At 41.8% G+C, this 21,142-nt stretch overlaps 1 long non-coding RNA gene across 2 annotated transcripts in view; it reads left to right on the forward strand.

Moving 5' to 3' along the window:
- LOC137479549 (uncharacterized) overlaps positions 1 to 21,142 on the forward strand; it is an 87,015-nt gene that overhangs the window by 52,651 nt on the left and 13,222 nt on the right. For both annotated transcript variants that reach the window (XR_011002330.1, XR_011002331.1), the window contains exons 2-3: positions 15,853 to 15,949; positions 17,895 to 18,007. This is a non-coding gene — a long non-coding RNA (uncharacterized lncRNA). The remainder of the gene's footprint in view (positions 1 to 15,852; positions 15,950 to 17,894; positions 18,008 to 21,142) is intronic.

Raw genomic sequence — 21,142 nt, forward strand, 5'->3', positions numbered from 1 at the left:
TTCTCTGGCCTTCTGACAGTTTATGCAGATTTTCAAAGCTAACAATATCTGCTAGAAATCATTGCTGTGCTTCAAATCACTCCAGAACAGGTCGGAATTCAGCTGGAAAATTGAGGAGACTTTGTTAACTTTGTGTAACCTCTTAACTATCCTAAAAGACTAAAATATATGTTGTTTTTATGGGAAACCTTTGTACAACATTTCGTGTTCCTCCCAGGATCAGAGTAAGAATTTGTTCTGCTTTGTAATTCCATAATAATCTATGGATTTTCAGTCAGTTAAATGAATCCAAGTTGTGAATCCACTTCCAAGAAAGTGAATGGAAGGAAATTTGGGGTAGGATTGGAGTGTTTGAGGTTTGTTGTTGGAGCAGCTCTGGTCAGGGTGTGATAACCCTTGTCTGCAGGAAAAATGACTTGGGATAAACATTTTTGTTCCATGTGTCCATTTAGTATGAAATGGATTTTATTCCCTTTACCACTGCTGGTAAACCTGCTGGATATTCAGGATAGGATTCTTCACTTCTTTCCATTGCCATGCAAAGAAAGCCTCCCTGCAAGGGTGCGTTTGTGGAGGAAACAGAACTCCCTCTTCTTATAAATGTTCCTTTAATACAACAATCATAAAGTCCCAGAATGGTTTGGATTGGAAGGGACCTTAAATCCCATCCAGTGCCACCCCTGCCATGGGCAGGGACCCCTTCCACTATCCCAGGTTTTTCCAAGCCCTGTCCAGCCTGGCACAACCTTGGGCACTGCCAGGGATCCAGGGGCAGCCCCAGCTGCTCTGGGAATTCCATTCCAGCCCCTTCCCACCCTCACAGCCAGGAATTCCTTCCCAACATCCCATCTAACCCTGCCCTCTGGCTGTGGGAAGCTGTTCCCCCTTGTCAAAAGTCCCTCCCTGCTCTTTATTTCACCCTGCTGGCGGTGGCTGGGCCGGCTGTGGTCAGCACTGCTCCTCCAGCTCCTCGGGATACATTTATGCTTTTTAATTTGAATTATTTTTGATGCTTTCTACTTTTTAAGCAGCAAGTTTGTGTTGGCAGAGGGAAGTGGGGAGCCGAGTATGAACCACATTAAAGCAGAATCCTTCCCAGAAGAGTGAAAGGATTCCAGGACTATCATTTCCAGTTGGAGCAAAGGACAGGAGGAGAGGGATGGGAAATAACAGGAGAGTTGTTTAATGCAGTAACAAATGAGACATAAGGACATACAGCTGGTGATGGATCTAAATCTCAGGAGATGGAGATGAGCAGGACAGCCCAGGACACCAATTTATTTGTGGCTCTGTGTGTCCATTCCATAGATTTATGGTTGGGATTGTCCCCCAGCACCAGAGCTGGATGGGGTGGGAATTACTGCTTCCAGGAGAAAAACTGCCTGCCAGAAGTGTGAAAAATCACTCTGTGGGATTAAAGACAGCCCAGCAGCTTTTCTCTGGCTTCGCTGTTATTGCTGGAGAGAGGCTTTTCCCTCTTTTGTTTAATTCTTACCGGCAAGCTGGATTCAGCAGTGGCCTCTGGATGTGTTCGCTGTGGGGTTCTGGGATTGCATTTTGGGTTTATCTTGATTACTGTACCTCCCCTGAGTCACTTCTGTGTCTTGTTGCTTCCAGTACTGCCTCTGCTGTGTGTTGGGAAGTTCCTTTTTATCTCTTTGCCAGCTTTAATGCTCTGTCATTATAAAATATTAGCAAGGAGAGGAATTTAAGGGACAGGGCTCCTTTACCGCCCTGCTGTCCCCATCTCTGCTGCCCTGTAGGGAAGATGTCTTGTTTTGAGATGGTTTGCTCAGTTAGGGCAAGAGAACCCTTGCATTTGGTTCCAGTTCCCTATTTTTGTAGAGATTTTGTGTTTAATTTCCAGCTGAGCATCTGGGCCACATCAAGGAAAGTAAGACACAAACTCCTCTGGGGAGCTTGGCCTGAGCACAGCACTGCTCAGCTCCCTCTTCCTTCCAAAGAAATTCCATTACCCCCTTTCAAAGGGTGCTGTAGGAATAAATGAATGGAAAGATTTGGGATTTTCTGGTGCTGCAGCAGCTGAGCAGTGCAGGAGAACAGAACTGGCCTTTAGGTGTTTGTGTCTCAGCTTAGGTCCTCTAACAGATCCCTCATAATGAGGAATTCCCATCACTCTTTTCTTTGTGAACAGGATTTTCTTTTTTGTTTTTTTTTTCATGTTTCCTTTTCCATGACTTGCCTTTTACTTTCCCACTGCCACTTGTTAATTGTCCATTTCCACCATGCCTTGTTGAATCTACTGGGAAATTCTTGGGCATTTTTTTAATATTTACTGACCAATAAATTGTTTATTGGGTTATTTGATCAATGTCCATTCTTTGATCAGTATTGATCCTTTGATAATTTGATATCTTTTACATTCAAGGGTGTTAAAATGATATTTACAAAATCAGCATGCTGAGCTTCAGACTCCCACCATAATTTGGTTTTCTGACCCTGTGGAAACTCTTGATAGACTCTTCTACTGTGACAACCATTTATTAACTCTTTTGGTCATTAACAGCCTTTTATGAGTAAAATATTTTCAAAATACTCCAGCTGGTCTAAAATTTCTTCCCCATGAGAGTCTTCAGAAGATTCATTTTGTAGAGGGGAAGACACAACTGGTTATAGGGGAGAGGACAGGAGAGCTTGAGCTTGAGTAAATCCACAGCTTAAATCATCTCCAGTTTAACACTGGAGGAGTTGAGGAGGCAGATAAAAGAGTGAAAAATAAATTAAAAATAGAAGAAACCAATTAAACTCGGTTATAATATAACCCAAACTCAGGATTTCAGTTCTTTGCCATCCCTGGCTGCTGGGTCCACACTCAGCACAAAACTCCAGCTGGTGTTCCCTCTCCAGAGCCTGGTGCACCCACTCCCAGGAGCAGGAAAGCAACAGGTTGCTGCTCCAAAGGCTCTGGCTTCTATTTCAGCCCCTCAATAAATAAAAGAGACACTCTGAGTTTATCATAACCTCACTCTTTTGGTAATTATTGATTTTGGAAGTGCAGACCACTTCAAAATTTACCAATTTTTAATTCAAAACATTCATCTTCCATTTGTTTTTTTTTTCTCCTTCAGTTTTACAGCTTTAAAACATCTCCAGTTTGCTATAAACTCGTTTTCTTAATAGATACCATTTTAATTACTTTTGATAAGGAAGAAATCCTCAGGCTCACTACTAAAACCTAATTCCTTCCTTAGTGAAAAATCTGATTATTCATTTCCAGCTCCAGTCACCTGCAGAATTTTGGGGGCAGGCAGCCCAGCCCAGGCTCCCCAGTCCTGCTCCAGTCCATTTTCCTGTGGAAAAAATGGTTTTCCTCGTAAAACCCAGTGGGTGCAGGAGGTTTAGTCCAGACTAAACCACATCTCTTGAGTGCAGTCGGGGCAATGTCACAGCAAGCCCAGAGTCCCATGGCTCTCCAATGTCTCTCTCAGTGAATAATAAAACCTCATTTCAGTTTCCTTCGTGTCCAAAACTGCACAAGAGCCTCTCTCACAGACCTGTTCCTCCACAGCCATGAAAAGACAAAAAAATCTCGAAGTGTGTGTTATATTTGTAGATTAATTTTATTTTGTTCAAATATACGACACGTCTTTCCAAATATTGTCTGTAGGTTACAGGCTGCTCCCTCTTCAATATTGCCATGGCTGTGAATTGCACCTTGTGGGTTCTTCCTAGTCCATTCACTGCTGTGGGCACTGAGATTGATGCATTTTCTGATTTTTATTTTTTTTTTTATTAAGTCTGTAATATGTTGGCCTTCCTCAGGTTCTTATCCTGACAATCTGATATCTGTCCTTTTGTTTCCAGAGTGTCCCAAATTGCTCATAGCCATAGAGATATCACTTTGCTTGCTCATCTCTCCTGTATTTATTCCTTCTTTAGGGCACTATTGTTGATGCTCACAGGTTTTAGTGTCACATTTTTGCTGACAACTCCCAAATCTATTTTTCTGTCTCTACGCACTGACCCTGTCCTGGCTCTCCCTTTGCTGTGCCTGATTGCCTTCGTGACATTTCTGGTCTGAACTGATGCCATCAAACTCTCTCAAGTTGAGTTGTAGCTTAAAGAGCTGTCTCAGTATTACTTTTACATCTGTATTTATTTTTTTCCATTTACTTTGGTGGATGCAGCAAAATCTCTCATTATTTCCTCTAAGATCTGTAACTAATATCAATAAATTATTAGTGCTTTGTCATGGAAGTCTTAATAGCAATCAGTGTTTATTAATTTACAATCCTCATAATCAAATTAATGGAAATAGGCAACTGGAATTTCTTCAGTGGATAAGGATGTTGACCTGTTTAAAATGTGTGTCTGTTTTGAAGGGCAGTTTAGTATAAAACTTTAAATAATAAAATTCAGGAAATCTTTATGGGCATATGAACCAAGACCCCAAATTTGCCTGCCCAGCAGATTCGGTGTGTGCCACAAGAGAAATGGCACCCTCAGAGCACCCAGAAATCCCTGAAAATCCAGAAAGCACCTGCAGAGAACCTCTCAGGAGAGCTCATTTGGAATTGTATCGCTGGAAATTCAAAACACTGACCAATAAGCCCAGGATCTGTAAAAATGGGTGGAAATTACTGTCCTGGAGGACTGGCTCCAAGGATGGGAGACTTTAGGGAATGACAAGGTCTGGTTTTTGGGAATTCATGCAGTCATTCAGAAAGACTGAGAAGTCTGATGAATGCTTCTTTCTAAACTATTTTTCTTTTAAAAACTCCACGGATTTAGTTTGTAATGCTGAGGTGATTAAATCCAAGTTCTATTTTATGATTTCCTGTGTGGTTTAAACACATTTTCTTTACATTTTTCACCTTTGCTTCAGTCTTTACCCTTATCTTCTCCTCTGCTGCTCTCTCCTCTGTCTCTCAAGCCTGTAACAGAATTCCTTATCTCATCACCCCCTCTCTCTGCTGTGACTTCTGAGAAGAAAAGGTCGATCCAACGTTTATACCCTTTGCTTCCATAGTAATTTGCTCCTTCTGGGGCTTCTCTCTGGTTTCCCAACTTCGGGATTAACATCCAACTCCTTTTGGAACACTTCTTTAAACTTCCATTGTACTTCTCAACATCCAAGTTCAGGACGCAATCCAGGCTTTAAGATGTTTGAACATGATCTGCAAAGCAGCTTCGAATCAATATCACCTCAAACCAGGAAGCTTTATTACTCAAAGAATTATGCTTAAAATTAAGAGTTTAGAGGGGAAAGGAGTCAGGCTGGAGCGGTAAGAGTTCAGGGTGGTTTAATCCTGTTATTCTGAGGAGAGCTGCGGGGCAGATGTTGTGCCCTGCAAGAACTGACCTTGTTATCCTCCTGAAAACCTGGAAGGGTGATGTGAGGGCAGAGGGCTGGGAGGCAGGGGGGAAACCTCTTCATGCCTGGAAATAAGCACAGAAAAGCTTTTATTCCTCCAGTGAATGTCACTGCTTGGGACAAAGGGAAAGTGACTTTTGACCTGGGCAGAGTGTGATGGGAAAAGGGGGAATGGTTTTCAAATAAAAGAGGAGAGATTTAGATGGGATTTGGGAAGAAATTGTTCCTTGGGAGGGTGTGGAGGCCCTGGCACAGGGTGCCCAGAGCAGCTGTGGCTGCCCCTGGATCCCTGGCAGGCAGTGGGAGGTGTCTTTGCCATGGCAGAGGTACTACTGGATGGGCTTGAGGTCCTTCCAACCCAAACCATTCTGTGATTCCATGATTTCTATGATCCAGCTTTCATCCTTTTGGACTGGACATTGACCAACTATCCAAATGTACAACAATTAAGCCACTTCTGCTTGGTTTGGGCAAGCAAACTGTAAATCTCCCCAAACGGTGACAAAATTAATTCCCTTCATCTCAGTATCAATTACTTCACCAGCGTGCTCAACAGTTTCCTTTCTCTGAGATAAGTTATCCCCCCTCAATCTTAACTTCTCGTTAAATTACACTTCATGGTTCCCAACAACACACCAAACACTTGGCTGCTGGGCAGATTCCAGACCGATGGCAATTGTTTGTAAGCCTGTGGAATTTAATTAAACCGCCTTAAAGCGCCTCGGAATGTGACGACTGGAAATGATCTAACCAAAACTTTTACAAATGGGCACATAAATCTGGTTTGGGGCCGGGCTCTTTGCAATGCTGGGCTCATCTCTGTGCAAAGGCAGCTTCCAGCACAGCCTGCCTCTGATAACTGCATTTTGCCTTAATAAACACAAATGGGATGGATGCGTATTTTAATTATGTTAATGCTTCCTTTTTTTCATGCATCCCACTAATGCTGTGCATAGAGGGATTCTTGGCTTTTATATTCCATGGAAAAGTGGAACATCTCCATGTTCAGAATTAGGGGCAGATAAAAGAAGGAGCAAAAGTTTGTACTTTTTGTGTAAAATTTGGGGCACCTCTCAAACCCGCTTTATCCTCATGAGATTCCTTCACGGGAATGGAATTTATTGTACATCCGAGGAGTGGTTTGTATTCAATCAGCAGTTTCCACCCTAGGTTTTGTTCATGTGAGATATGTCACTGTTGTGTGTAGGAATATGGGAAATATGGGCTATCAGAGTGTGACAGCACACAGGGAATGGCTTCCCAATGTCAGAGGGCAGGGATGGTTGGAAGTTTGGGAAGGAATTCCTCCCTGGGAGGGTGGGCAGGCCCTGGCCCAGGTGCCCAGAGAAGCTGTGGCTGTCCCTGGATGCCTGGAAGTGTCCAAGGCCAGGCTGGACACTGGGGCTTGGAGCAGCCTGGGATGGTGGAAGGTGTCCCTGGGACAGGAACTGGATGAGCTTTAAAGTCTCTTCCAAGCCATTCTGTGATTCCATGATTTTAAGGGCCTGGATCTAACCAAAAATCTCTATTTTCCCTCTCCATTTGTCTCTGTCTGACAAATTTTTAAAGCTGAGTGAGTTAAGGTTAGACACACTTCTACTAATGGGCTTTTTGACAAATTTTTAAACACTTTTCTAAAAAAAAAAAAAAAGAGAAAAAAACAAACCTAGTAGAGCAGGATAATACCAGGGATTTATCAATGTAAATTGGCTTTCTGGGTTCAAATTAACTTCTCAGAAATGTCACAAGACAGTCACAAGTGAAAAGCAGTTCTGTCCCAATTAGACAGAATTTGCTCTTGGTTGTTATATTTTAGGAGAGAGAAAAAAAAAAGGACATTTAAATCCCTCATTTTAAGACACAGAGTAAGAAAAATCAGCCTTTCAAAATCATTCATAACCCTTTCCATCCGAAGGAAATGAAAAGGAGCACAAACTTTCTCTTGTTAAAATCCCTTTTAACTTGATTTGTGATAATGGAAAACTCTATTGACCAGTTCAAGCTGAGGACTTGGAAGGAATGCTGGGATCTCCGTCCTGGCCTGTTTTTATCCCTTACTAAGTTTATTTTTAGCTGAAGTTGAATTTTGCTGTTGTGTCTCTGCAGCCTTTTATTGTTATTATTTCAGGTATGAAAATCTCTAAATATTAGGACAATGAAATCCATAATAAAAAGAGGAAATGCAGTGATTTCCAAATGATTTTCCAGTGCAACAGAGAGCAATATTTGGGATGAGTAGGAAGTTACTCATGGATGTATCTGCCAGAGTTTTTCTCTTTGTTATTAGCACGTGGCACTCTGTGTATTCTTTTGGGATTTGTGAGTATTAACTGAGAAGTTGAGTGGTAAGATAAAAGGTCTGTTCTCTCTCTGTTGTAAAAGAATTCTTTGAAAATTTCTGCAATTCCATGAAACTCCAGGGAGTTCCTGCACCAGAGAGTGCAAAAAAATTGGGTTAAAATGTTTTGTTAAATAGCCATGAATATTCCTCTGTTTGTTGTATGTGTTATTAAATAATTTTTATAATGTATTCACGGGGGAAAAAAATGGTGCCATTCCCCAGGTTTGATGGGATTCCTCGGGGCACAGCAATGCAGTGTGGTTTATCTCATTAGACCTGGGCTTATATCAGCAGCAATTTGGATTAAACCAACGTGCTCCCTGAATCAAGAATGGCTTCAGCAAATGCTGAATTTAAAAAGTCATCTTGGCTTTGGTTATTTTTCCTGGCTTGGGTAAAAATTACTTTCAGTTAAGAAAAGGGTTTTTCTCTCACTGTAGAGATTAGGAAGACCCTAATGCTGGAGTGTGTTGAAGCTGGGAAGGACCTCAGGCCACTTTTGGGGCAGCAGTGCCAGGTAGAATTCAGCAAATGCCTGAACATCTTTTTGATTTATCCCATGTGAGAGGGTAAAAGGGAAATATTACCTGCTGCTAATGCTTGTCACTCACCTGACATGTCACTGTCTTGCTTCCAGCACTGCTGATCCCTTCTGCCCCTCATCCCTCCCCTCTGGATGAAGTGGTGGCCTCTGGATGAGCCCCTGTAATTCCATCCATGCTGGGATGCAGAGGTTAAGTGGGAATCCTTTGGCTGGCTGTCAAAAGTAAATTTCCTTCCAAGAGGCAGCTCTTAAATATACCTTGGGAAAGAGTTGTTGCTCATCTCTGTGGCTGATGATGGGCAGTGCTTAACACAGCTTCTAGAACGTGTTTGGGGTTGGTTTTTTTTTTTTTTTTCCTTACACAGAGGGAATTTTCATCTTTCCACAGCTGAGAGCTCTGTGGCAGCACGGTGAACTCACACAACCTCCTATCCCTGTCTGCTGGTGCTTCATTGCTGACAAAAATGCTCCAATGTGCCAACACCGGCAGCGAGCACAAAGAACAAAATGTGTTTACCCTTTTAGTGTGTTTTATCGGCTCTATTGTTTTCTTGATAGAACGTCCCCAAGATCTCTCTGTTACAGAGCAGAGCAGCCTCACGTGTTCCAGAGGCTTTTCCCATGTGCCCCACTGGGAAAAGTCCCAGAGCCTGGGAGGGCTAAATCCTGATTTCAGGCACTCTGTAGGGAAGGAAGGCAGCTTGGTGTTGTGTGTCTACAGGGAAAACTCTTGGAAATGTGATTATTGCTGCCCCTTCCAGGGGCTTGGAGCAACCTGGGATAGTGGAATGTGTCCCTGTGTCTTGGTTTGAAAAGCCAGGTGTCTGATATTAAAGGCAGGAGCCTCTCTTGAAATGGAAAATGTAAACCCCTTCCCTCCCTCTGAATTATTATAATTTTGAAATTAAGGAGTTCTCAGGCAAAGATATGGGAATAGGAATAACAGTTCTTTATTAGGGAAAAAATAAAATTAAAATACAAATGCAGTAGTACAAAACATCACTGCCAGTCAGAGCAGGCCCTGGCAGCCTGTGGGTCAGGGTGATGGCAGCAGTCCCATCCCATGTTGGCTCAGCCCTCCTGCAGTGCCAGCTGTGCTTCTGCTGGAGCAGGGATCCTGCACAAGGCTGCAGTTTTCCTCTGAAGCTCCAGGGCTGGTGTGGATGGGCCTGGGCTTCCTCTGGGAATGCAGTGGGGAAGAAAGCTGCTCCTCTGGGAATGCAGTGGGGAAGAAAGCTGCTCCTCTGGGAATGCAGTGGGGAAGAAAGCTGCTCCTCTGGGAATGCAGTGGGCAAAGGCTGCTGTGGTGCTCCAGGAGTCAGATTGTATCCAGGTAGGAATGCTTGGCTCCTCCCCTGGGCAGAGCATCTCCCCATAGGATGATGGAATTTTCTCAGCCATGCAGGGACACTCACTGGCCATGAACAGAAGATAATTAATAATTAATAGCCCATTTACAGGAGAGATCTCCTGGAGGGAGAATTGGCTGTGGGAGAGATAAAGAAAAGTGCCCCATGAACAGCAGAGAACTGCCCCAGCTCTGACAGATGGGGACAGAACACACATCCCCAGGACCCGCCTGCATTTCCAGCCCAAGACACTCTGCTATGGCAGGGATTTGGAAAAGTTGAACTTGAAGGTCCCTTCCAACCCAAACCATTCTGTGGTATCATGTGTATGCTTTGCTTGTTCACCCCTGATTATATATAAAATGGTGATCCTTATGTTGTTTAAATGCTGAACTATAAAAAATTGTGTAAACCTAAAAGAAGTTTCATCAAATGACTAATTAGATGGATCACCTGTGGATGTTGTAATAGTATTTTTAGTTTTTATGACATTTTCCTGCCAAGGAACTCACACTGGGTATGGCACAATTTGTCAAATGTCTCTTACAGGAATTAAAGGGTATCAGGAGTATTGCAAAATCTCTATGAATTATCAAATTATAGCTCACATCATCAAAAGCAGCTTCCCTGATGGTAGAAAGAAAACAGATGGACAGACAGCATTTTGGAGGGGGAAAAAAGGGAGCTCAGACTTCTGTTAATAAATATTTCTGAGCCCTGAGTGCTGGTAATGAAGCTGAGAACTTCACTTTTGCGCCAAAAATTGCATTTAATCCATATTTCTTCAAACACGCTCCTTTATTACAAATATCTACTCCTGGCCCCTGTGACCATAAAAAAAAGCTTAAAATTCTCCAACATAACTTTTTGCTGCTCTCTTTTTCTTTGTTGCTAAAGATTTGCAGTAGCAAAATATCAAGGTCCAACTTTCATAAACATAAGGATTGGAGGGATTTTTTTTGGGGGGGGGTGGATTTTTTTGCAAAGGTCTCTTTAAGCTTCTGCTTTTTGGCGCAACAAAAAAACCAAATCAACTTTCAAAATCCTGTAGCAATTTGTTGATTTTCAACATCCAAGCCCAGGCAACTTTTATGGTTTGTGATTTTAAGGGCAGCATTTTTAATTTAGCAACTTCCATGGCAAAAAGACACCACTAAGTCAAATACATTTAAAATTGTGAGAGGTTAAATATATTTAAAATTCAGAGATTTAGAGTCTTTTGAATTTCTGTCTACAATGGATCTCTTTAGAGACCGTTATCATAACTGTTGAGAACTCTCATTTCACGAGTAGGAGTCTGATATTTCCTTTTTATGCAACTCCTTTTTTTTGCTTTGGTGGCTGAGGATCAGGCTCTGAGATGGGAGATAGGAGCCCTGTGATAGAGGGTTATTTTTGTCAATAGCAATCCTGGGTAATGAGATGTATCTCTTGGTTTCATTTGAATTTTAGAAGACGTTTCAAGTTATTTTTAAAAACTTTATCACGACTGTCTGAATGGAAAGATAAGCCAGAAAGGATGTGGAAACTTTTAGAAACTCTGCTTTGGAGATGGATGAGATAAAGGGTCTGAGTGTAAGTGGGAGAATGAGACAGTGTCATGCCAGGAACTGATAATATAAATATAGATATAAATATGGATATAAATATAAATATGGATATAAATAGAAATATAAATATATATAATGTATATATATAAATAGAAATAAATAGAAATAGAAATAAATATAAATATAAATATGCAGGTAATTAGAGCATTAATGATTTCAACAATTCTTGCTGAAATATGAGAAAAAAATATATTTTTTCACACCCCATTTCAGTTCTGCCAGCTCATGGCTCCCCTGGAAGAAGAGCAGGGAGAGAAGGGATCATTCACTGCTCACTTCCATTGAGGAGATTTGCTTGGTGTCAGCTGTTTCTGGGCTTTGGGAAAGGACAATTTTCCCTCTAAATCCTCAACTGGGAATACTCACTGAGTGCTTTTAACTGGGTTTTTGTCACTGTTTTAAGGATGACAGACGAACCATTGCCCTTAGTGTGAAAACAATTGATATCACGGGGGGTTTTCTTCAATTTTCACTTAAATTTCTGCTAAAAATAAATTTGTGTGCTCCAGTGGGGCCACTGGAGCTGCTGGTGGCTGCTGGCCAGTGGGACACTTTAATTTAAGTGAGAATTAATTTAATTTTCATTTCACTTTTCATTTTTTCATGCAGCAGCTGTGGAAAACATGGAGAGGGTGTTAATCCCTGATTTTGTTGAGAGGTGACAGTGTTTGTACAGGAGAGGAGATGCAAAGATCCCCAGCAAAAGGAAATAAAAATACACTCATGGAAGGCAGTACAGAACCCACCTGGGCTGTGCCATGATGGAAATGTCTGCTGGCTCCTCTGCCTGATTATCAGGGAGGTTTGGATATCAGGAAAGGTTCTTCCGCCAGAGGGTGGTGGGCACTGCCCAGGCTCCCCAGGCAATGTCCCAGAGCTCCAGGAGAGTTAGGACACCACTCCCAGGATGCCCAGGGTGAAACTGCTGGGTCTGTGCAGGGACAGGAGATGGGATGATCCCTGGGAGTTGTCCTTTGCCCTCAGCATATTCCATGGTTTTTACAGACAGCAACAAAACTGATTTATTCATGGATTGATTAAATTGCAGCAGAGGTCAGTTTAGTTAAAACATGAGACTAAAGAATGGTTTTCCTAGCCCAGCCTTGCTCTGAGCTCCCTCCTGCCCGGGTCTGACCAGCAGCTGGATCCATCTCCATGCTCCAGTTGATGTAAGGAGGGATCCAGCTGGCTATTTATAACCCCAGACCTGTCAGACATTGAGCCCACACTCAGTAATGAGCAGAGCCTTCCTGGCAGACTCTCTTGCACAAAAAAAACCAACCCCAAACCCCTCCATATATTAAATATACACTTGAGAAACACGACCTAGCAGCACTCCAGTTGCAGGCATATGCTGCTGAGAATATGCAGCAATTTCAGACTCAATCATATGTTCTCCAAGGAAACCCACTGACACCTAATTAGCAAAAAGATTACAAATGATAATGACAACATAATGAATTACAGAACCTTCGTGACTTATTAGCACAGCTTCCTGCTCTGCAGCAAAACACTTGGATGGGATGTAAGGAGACCTTTGAGTAGCACTGGCTGGTGGCTTCCGAGGGAGATCACAGGGTGATGCCTTGTGTAGGCTGCCCTAGAGCAGAGGCTGGGCAGAGTTCCAGAATAAAGCAGGGATTCATTAAAAGGATCTCCTCCATGGATCCACCTTGGGCAGCACCAGAGCCCAGCCAGGGCTGCACCCAAGATGAACCCAAATGGTCCCAAAATGCACGAGCGCTCCCGGGGGCTCTCACTGTGATCAGCTCTGCTCCATTGGCACATTGGAGTTCATTGTCCCATTCCAGCTTTAGCCCATGCAGTCCCATCCTGCTTGTTTTTCTCTCTCCAGCCCACGTTGTTTGTGCTCCTGGGCCTGAGGTTTGGAGCATTTGTCCTTGGTGCCCAGCTGGAGAAGGAATTGTTTTGTCTCCCTGCTCTGTGAGGAGAGCTCACCATCCCATAATATGAAGCTCAGAGCTACACACTAAAGCAGCACAGAGTCTGAGAAATAGAAAAGCTAAACCTGAGGCATCAGGGGAATTACAGACTGGGTACTTCTGGTTTTATCAGGATGGCACAAGTTCTTGTGCTTGCTGTGGGTTTTATAAAGTTAGTGCCAAAAGATCCTGATTATGGCATTTCCTAAGCCTTTGCCATCTCTCTTGGTACTGTGGTGTGTGCTTTCCAGTTATTACATTTCCATGATCCCACATTTTCCTTTTAGCCCTAATTTACTCCATTACCTTTCAGCCATAACCTACAGGTTGAGAACACACAAATAAAATTGCAAAGGAAAGGAATTCTGGAGTTTGATAAAGCCAAGATCACGCTTCCTGTCACTGCTCTCCCCCCCTTTACCATTCATTCGGTTTCAGGAATGGACAAGACCACGATGTAATAATTGTAGATAAAATGTAGATAAAAATCTCAGTGTCCTCTCTTCAGTCACAAAAGTACTGTTGATTTTAAAGAAAACATATTTAACCCCTGGTATGCCCCCAAATGCCACAGGGGTGACCCAGGCAGAACTTTGTAGTTTTATAATTATCTCCTACAGATAGTCCTAAATTCATTGCTGACTGGAAAAGTTGGGTTTCAGTTTGAACAGCTTAGCCAGGATTTCCTTAAATCTTGCTAAGCTTTATTCACTTCTTGTATAACTCAGCAATATCTTGGCAGAATTAGATACTGTGGTTTCCAAACTGGAATTTTTTTCAACCAAAAAATTACACAGGTGAGGCTTGAAAGAAAAGGGGAAGCCTTTGCCTAAAAGACAAAACAATATCCAAGGAATTTATAAATAATTTTCATCCCAATAGGGCTTTATGGCTAAGTAGACAAGAAATGTAATGAACACACAGTAAATTAAAAGAAAATTTGTATTTGTTCACCTCATTCAAAGTCAGTTTTAACCCAATGTGTTTTACCCACAGGGGGAGAAAAAGTTTTTTGCCACTGGTGTAAAATGCAAGACCTCAGGTCATTTTAAGAGAGGTGAAACAAAAAAAATTCATGAAACCAGTATATTGAGCACTAGCAAAATATCAAATATCTGTGTGTGGATCTGTAGAGTTGTTGGCAATGCTCTGGACTTTACTCTCCATGGAAATGAAAATTTTAATCTTTTTTTTTATAAAAATGGAACCCTGAAGTCTCCTTTTCAATGAAATGTCACTCTCCTCTTGTGGAAATAAACCTTTGCAGGAAAATAATGTCCTGTGAGCCCTCCCTCTCCCTGATTTCTCTTAGGAGTGGGAGGAAAATCTTTTGGCCAATCCCATTTTTAAGCTTAGTTTTGCCACTTGATTCCTGGGAAGTACTTGGCAGGTACTTTTTTATCATTATTCTTCCCTGACAGCTGGGAGCTTCACCTGGATTGCAGGGCTTGTCCTCGTCTTCCCAAATCCAGAGTGACTTGTACAATTCCCGCGTCTGGGAACCCTGCATTTTGTAATAATTATTAATTCCTACTTGAATTCTGTTATGAATAAGTGGCAGTTAAGGAGCTGGCCCAGTATCTGGAGATAACCCACAGTGAAACAGACTATGGGGCTGGCATCAAAGAGAGCAAAGAGAGATCTGATATAGAAAAAGGGATTGTCACAAGCTTATTCTGGGAACATTAAAAAAAAATCTTCAGAAATCTGTTCCAGATTTTTAACCACACCTAAATTCCTGCTAAGAAAAAAAAAAAAATCTGTGTGCTCCTCCAGAGCCTCTTAGATCCATTGGTGAGATAATTGCTTCCAGTTGTGACTTTTTAAAATATCTTTGAATTTATTTTACGATATATAAATCTAGCTTACAGAATGGTGCTTCCAATATCTTTTGTGTAGATCTTAGATCAAATACTTCAAATAAAAATAATTTGGAAATTTGAGACAGGTTTAAAATAAGTTTGTCATTGTGGGATGGTTAGAACCATGCATCCAAATGTTGGGCTGTGTATATAAAACTAAGGAAGAAACAAAGAGATAAATAATTAGGATAAGGAAATGATTATTTGACCTTTTTTTTTTTTTTTTTAGAGGGGAATGTGTGGTGTGAATTCTGTAGAAAACAGTAATTATGATTTTGGTTATATGAGCTATGAAATTGTTTAGGCTGCAAAGCACCCAAACGCATCAAATTTCCTTTTGAGCCAGAGTGCCACAAATTCACAGAGGAGCAGATTTGATCTCTTTTCTAATGTACATGAGTTATAAAAAAATTAAGATCTCACATTCTACTTGCTGGATTAGAAAACAGAAATAACTGGAGGAGTGTTCTGATATTTCAGGCACTCGAAGCCCAAGAATTGAATGTAAGACATTGATTTTCCCTTCCAGTAATTGTCCCTAAGAAAACGAGTTTATTCCACAAAAGAGAAAGGAATGGATGAATGCACATCAACCAAACTCCTGTTGAAATATGTGATGGTTCATATTGATAAATAGATGGGCAGAGAAAGTCGGGAAACTCGAAGCCAGAATCAGTAATTTACTTATGAAATAATGATTAGATTTCCCAAAAGCAGTCCCGTAAAAGGATTTCACTGCAGTGCAATGAGGAGTTCAGGCTGGAAGTCTGGGATACCTGCAGCCAGTAAAAAAGCAGGCTCAAACACCTCCAGGTGTTTGTTCAGCACGTTTTTTAATTCTGTTTACATCTGTTCTGCAACCTTTCAGGCTGTTCTCGGAGTTAAGGCAACATCTCCACATGGCTGGAGTGGAAAATGTTATCTCTGATTCCGAGCTGCAAAATTGAACCAGCGGGTGAGCTCAGGTAGGCAACTGCTTTATGGGAAGAGCAAATGGTTCTGTGATTGCTGAGGTAAAAGTGCTTCTGGAAACCAGAAATATATAAGAAAATATATAAGAAACCAATCATGAGCCTTAGCAACTCCAGGCTCACAGTGCCTTTATATTGGAAAGAAGTAATTTTTAGGTGTGCTGCAAGATTTGCTGAGGTTCAATTTCCAGTTTTTATTTAGTCCTTTCATTCAGTCTATTGTGTTAAAAATATATATATATATATAAATCCCTCTGGCGTGAATGGAGTGGTTTCTCCTTTCAGTTCTGTTTGTTAATAATTTCATTAAACACCCCAAATATTTAGAGCCTGAAAGGACACTTATTTCTGAGTGTGCAGCTGGGTGGGATCCAGGGCAACTTGAGATGATGCTTGAGAGATCCTCCTGAGTGAGGTTATTTTCCTGGCAGAGCTACATTGAGGGATGGAATTCAGAGCCATTTTGCAGGCTTTCTGATGGAACATTTCACACCTGTTGCTGGGAAAAGAAAGAATTATTCAGTTTATGCTTACTGGAGCTGAGGTATATCCTAAAATCAATTTAAACATGTCTCCTGATTGAGGAACTAGAGAGGCTTTATATACATCTCAATGTTTTATTACTGCTTCAATTTGCAAGGTTAATCTGAAAAACATGCCCTCAGCCTAATAATTGAGACTTTTTGTTTTTTTATTTACAAGGGTTCTTCAGTGATTTGTTTATTAATCCAATTGCAAACAGATGGTGGTGAGTTGGGTTTTGGGTTGTTTTTTTTTCTTCCTTTTTTCCTGGCTGTGTTTCTCTCCTACCTGACCTCATTGAGAGGTTTCCCAGTCAGCTGAATGGGGAAAATCTGGCTTAGACTTAAGGTTCAAGACAAATGCTTGGAAGAAGGTGGTTCATATGCAAAGATGGCACAGGACGATATTGATTAACAAAAATAACACCTGAGATTTCCTGGTAGACCCAGAATGGTTCACATCTGTTCGACAGCTGGGGAAAGGCTTTGTCAGAGTGTAGCTGAAAAACTAAAAAGTGACCAAAAAATTCCATTTTCTTGCCACATTTTTCTGGTGTGTTTTGTGCTGTGACAGGAAACTCAGTGGCAGCAGATGCATCTCCCTTGTCCCCTCCAAATATTTTGCTAATTGAACAAACTCTGATCTTAAAATATTTAAGAGGAATTTATGCTCCATGAGGTGAAGTTGCTCCTGTAATAATTTTATTTGCTGGGGTTTTTTGGCATTACATGAAGACAGATTGGATCAGAGAAGTCCAATCAATCTGGTACCTGAAAAATTTACTTTATAAATGCAAAATGCAGAATTGTTGAAATTCATCAATTTTTTCCTCCTCATTAATACTAAAGGAAAAAAAAGCCAGTCATCTTTGAAAATGTTCAATAATATTTTATCTAATGAAGAATGCTCATGCCTCATTTATTTCTAGAAAATCCCTTCCCTATTAAGTAGCTGGTAGTTTTTAATTATATTTTTTCTTTAACAACCAGACCTTTCCACCACTCATTCTTGTGCTATTATTAAAAATAATAATAATGATAATGATGATGATGATAATGATGATGATGATAATGATAATAATAATAATATTATTTTAAGAAACAGGCCTTTCCACCATTCATTCTTCTGCTGTTATTATTAATATTAATATTTTAATAACCAGACTTTTATATCATTCCTCCAAGTTGGTTTCTGCAAGGATACAGAGGTGACAGCCAAGACAGGTGAAGGGTGGTTTTGGGAAAGGTTTTTCTGGGTATTTTTGCAGGAAACCCCTCTGAGCTGAGGATTTGGGTTGGTGTTGAGAGTTCCTGCTCCGAGATGCAGTGGCTTTGTTTGATTTTTCTGTCTTTTGAGAGTTGCAGTGACTGTGGGATGTTTTATCTTCCTATAAATTTAAATTACTGCTTTCCCCAAGCACCTGCAGGAGATTTCCAAGAAGGAAACTGCTGTGACCTCGGTGGGTTTGCACGGAGTATTGCACCAGCCATTAGGGGTGGTTTATGATTGAATCCATTTTCAACTCTTCCTGTAACTACTTATATTTTCCACTTAATTGTGTCCATTTGATCCTCAGCAGTCCTTCAGGAGACAAAGTTATTGGACCATTATCTAGTCATGAGGCATTGATTTGTGCTATATAAAGAATGTATGGATCTTGCTCTTTTAAAATGGGAACACCTCTTTGTACTTGATCTTGTAAATGGGAGAAGACTTTTCCCTCTGTGAACTTCAGGCTGAAATCTGTCCAGATCCCAGTTCTAATTTTTTTTTTTTAACAATATGCTGCTTATAACACCCTTAGAAATGGGATTGGGATTTTCCTTGCGACCTTTGAACGATGACATTTAGAGTCTAATGAAGTGATGTGCCTAAAACAAGAGGATGAGGGCTATTTATGAGATGGAATTGGATTTTGTTCAAAAAACATTGTGTTGGAGGAGTTGCCAGTGGATGTGACCAAGGGGATTGGCAAAACAGGGTAAGCATTTCTGAAAGTTGGCGCCTGTGGTGTCTCCTCAGCACCATCAGCTCCAGAGGGGTGAGCTGCAGCTGCAGTAAGTCCTGAAAGAGTGTCAGGGATTCTGACCTCCCCCTGTTCCAGCAATTCAGCTCAAAGATAAACCCACGGCTGGGATGCCCTCAGTGCACACAACATCTTCCCCAGGGCACTCCACGCCTTGGCTATGGGGACAACTGAAAGGTGCTTTCCCCTTGGTTTTAGAACAAATGTAGAATATTATTTCCACAAGCTGCTGCTCAGGGATTCCATGTGATGGTGAGGTGGTGGCAGGGCTCTCATATTTTAACCTCATCAGCTGATGGCATGACTATACCAAAAACTTGTCTTACAGGTCCACTTTAAGTCAGAAACTGGTGCTGGTGGCTCCCCACCCTCCCAGGGAACAATTCCTTCAAATCTCCCATCCATCCCTGCCCTCTGGCAGTGGAAGCCATTCCCTATGTCCTGTCCCCCCATCCCTTGTCCCCAGTCCCTCTGCAGCTCTCCTGGAGCCCCTTCAGGCCCTGGAAGGGCTCTGAGCTCTCCCTGGAACCTTCTCCTCTCCATGTGAGCACCCCCAGCTCTCTCAGCCTGGCTCGAGCCCTGGAACAGCTCCATGGCCTCCTCTGGCCTCCCTCCAGCAGATCCAAGCTCTTCCTGAAAGCTAGATCCCCTAAAATCACAGTTCAAATGAATGTGGTGGAAGAAGGAATCCCTGTCCTGAGGTGCTGATGGCTGCAGTGGGCGGAATGGGAATCCACGAGAGAATCCCCTCTTGGATGGGCACAGGCTCACCCTAATAAAGCAAAATGAGGAGCAGTAAAGAACACAGATGTGTCAGGCTGAAAGGGCATCTCCAGTCCTGCTGCCCATGGGAAAGGATTTCTGTGAAGGGCAGGAAACAGCACTTGAAGGAAAAGGCTCCCTGGGCCTCCTGAGATTGATGGGAATGCTCATCTCTAGCTTGTGACTAATTAACGCTCACCACAAATCTTCTGATTGTCTTCGCAGGCTCTGCAGTGTCCCGACCCTTCCCAGCCATTTATTCCTCTGTCTCTATCTGTGTTAATATCCAGCAAATCCATTTGCTGCTCCCTTGTGATCGCTCTGCCCGTGGCACACGAGGCTGGAGGTTTGTTCAAGGCATTAGGAGTGATGTTCCTGTTAATATTTCTTCTGCTGAGGTGGCACTGAGAGGCCACAGTCAGAGCCTGAAATAATCCTGCCTGGCACTGGACATGGGCACAATTTCCAGTTAATGCGAGGCTGGGGACATCCATGTGGTGATGGTGGAATGCTGCAGTAAGGTAGAAAAATTATAAAGAACAGCCTTATAAAATCAGGCCTGCTCTGGCTGGCCTGTCATTTCTTCTAAGTCAAGCTAGCCCTCTGCAAGTTCCCATGTGAAAGCAATCCTGGTTTGAGCAGTTTGTTAACATAATGATCTATTCCTGGGTAAAAAACAACCAGCTCCTGTATAAACTGTTTTTACACCGTTAGAAAAATGAAAACTATCCCTCACAAACAACTTTTCAGCTCGTACACCCTGGGGTTTGAGTGACCAATGACTACAGAATAACAACTTGTTAATAACTAATAAAGTAATTGGCAAGAAAATTACTGACCAACTGGAGTCACCCACGAGGTCTACAAAACTGGATAAGAAGGAGTTATGTGGATAAAGAAGGGGCTTTTTATTTATTTTTATATTTTATTAATTTATTCCCACAGTAGAATCCCTGGAATTGTTCAAAGAGTGAGTGGGATGTGTTGGATAAAGAAGGGGTTTTTTATTTATTTTTATATTTTATTAATTTATTCCCACAGTGGAATCCCTTGAATTGTTCAAAGAGTGAGTGCATGTGTTGGTTTGTGGTGTGATTTAGTAGCAGGGAAGTATCCAGTCAAAGATTGGAACTGATGATCCTGGAGATATTTTCCAACTTGAATGATCCCAGGAGTCTTTGGCTGTGTGGACCACGGGGACATCACCCCCAGCACATGTTCTAGTTAAGGATGGAGCTAAAAAAGGAAGATTAAACAGTCCCTGCTACAAGCTTGGCTCAGTTTGTGCAGGTGATTGTTTGTACAACTCCACCTTTCTCATCCTTCAGCCCATGCCCTGTCCCAGGAGAGTCTGTAATTCCTGCCCTCCCTGTGCCACTGCCACCTCTTGCTCACAGTCAGAACTAACCTGTTGTCACTCCTGCTTTCTCTGTCTATTTTTAGAAGAGGAAGGTGAGTTTAGATGTTTTCATGGTGGGTAATGGTTGTGTTTGTCCTGTTGTGCTTGAAATGCATTACAGGAATTTAAAAATATTACCAATATTCCCAGGCATGCACATTACTCCAAACACATCCTGATAAATTATTCATGTTTAATGTATTTATTCTGCCCATGTACAGGCACACCAGCAAAGTGGATCACGTTTTTAGTAAAAGCAATATTTTATTTTCTTCCCCCTTTGCCCCTATTGCTAATTTTGAGGAATGTCCTTGCACAGTTTAGCTGGGATTGGGATTTAACTGGGAACTGAGTCTTCATATGCTTTGGAGCTTATTTTATTCTATTAATGAGTGTTTCTCTTTGGTTCTTCAGTACAAAATGCTCATAATAAGAAATATCACACAGATCTGGTCCCCAAATGCCCAAAATTCACAGA

This window comes from Anomalospiza imberbis, chromosome 10 (assembly GCF_031753505.1).
Source record: "Anomalospiza imberbis isolate Cuckoo-Finch-1a 21T00152 chromosome 10, ASM3175350v1, whole genome shotgun sequence".
In the NCBI taxonomy this organism is placed as follows: Eukaryota; Metazoa; Chordata; class Aves; order Passeriformes; family Viduidae; genus Anomalospiza; species Anomalospiza imberbis.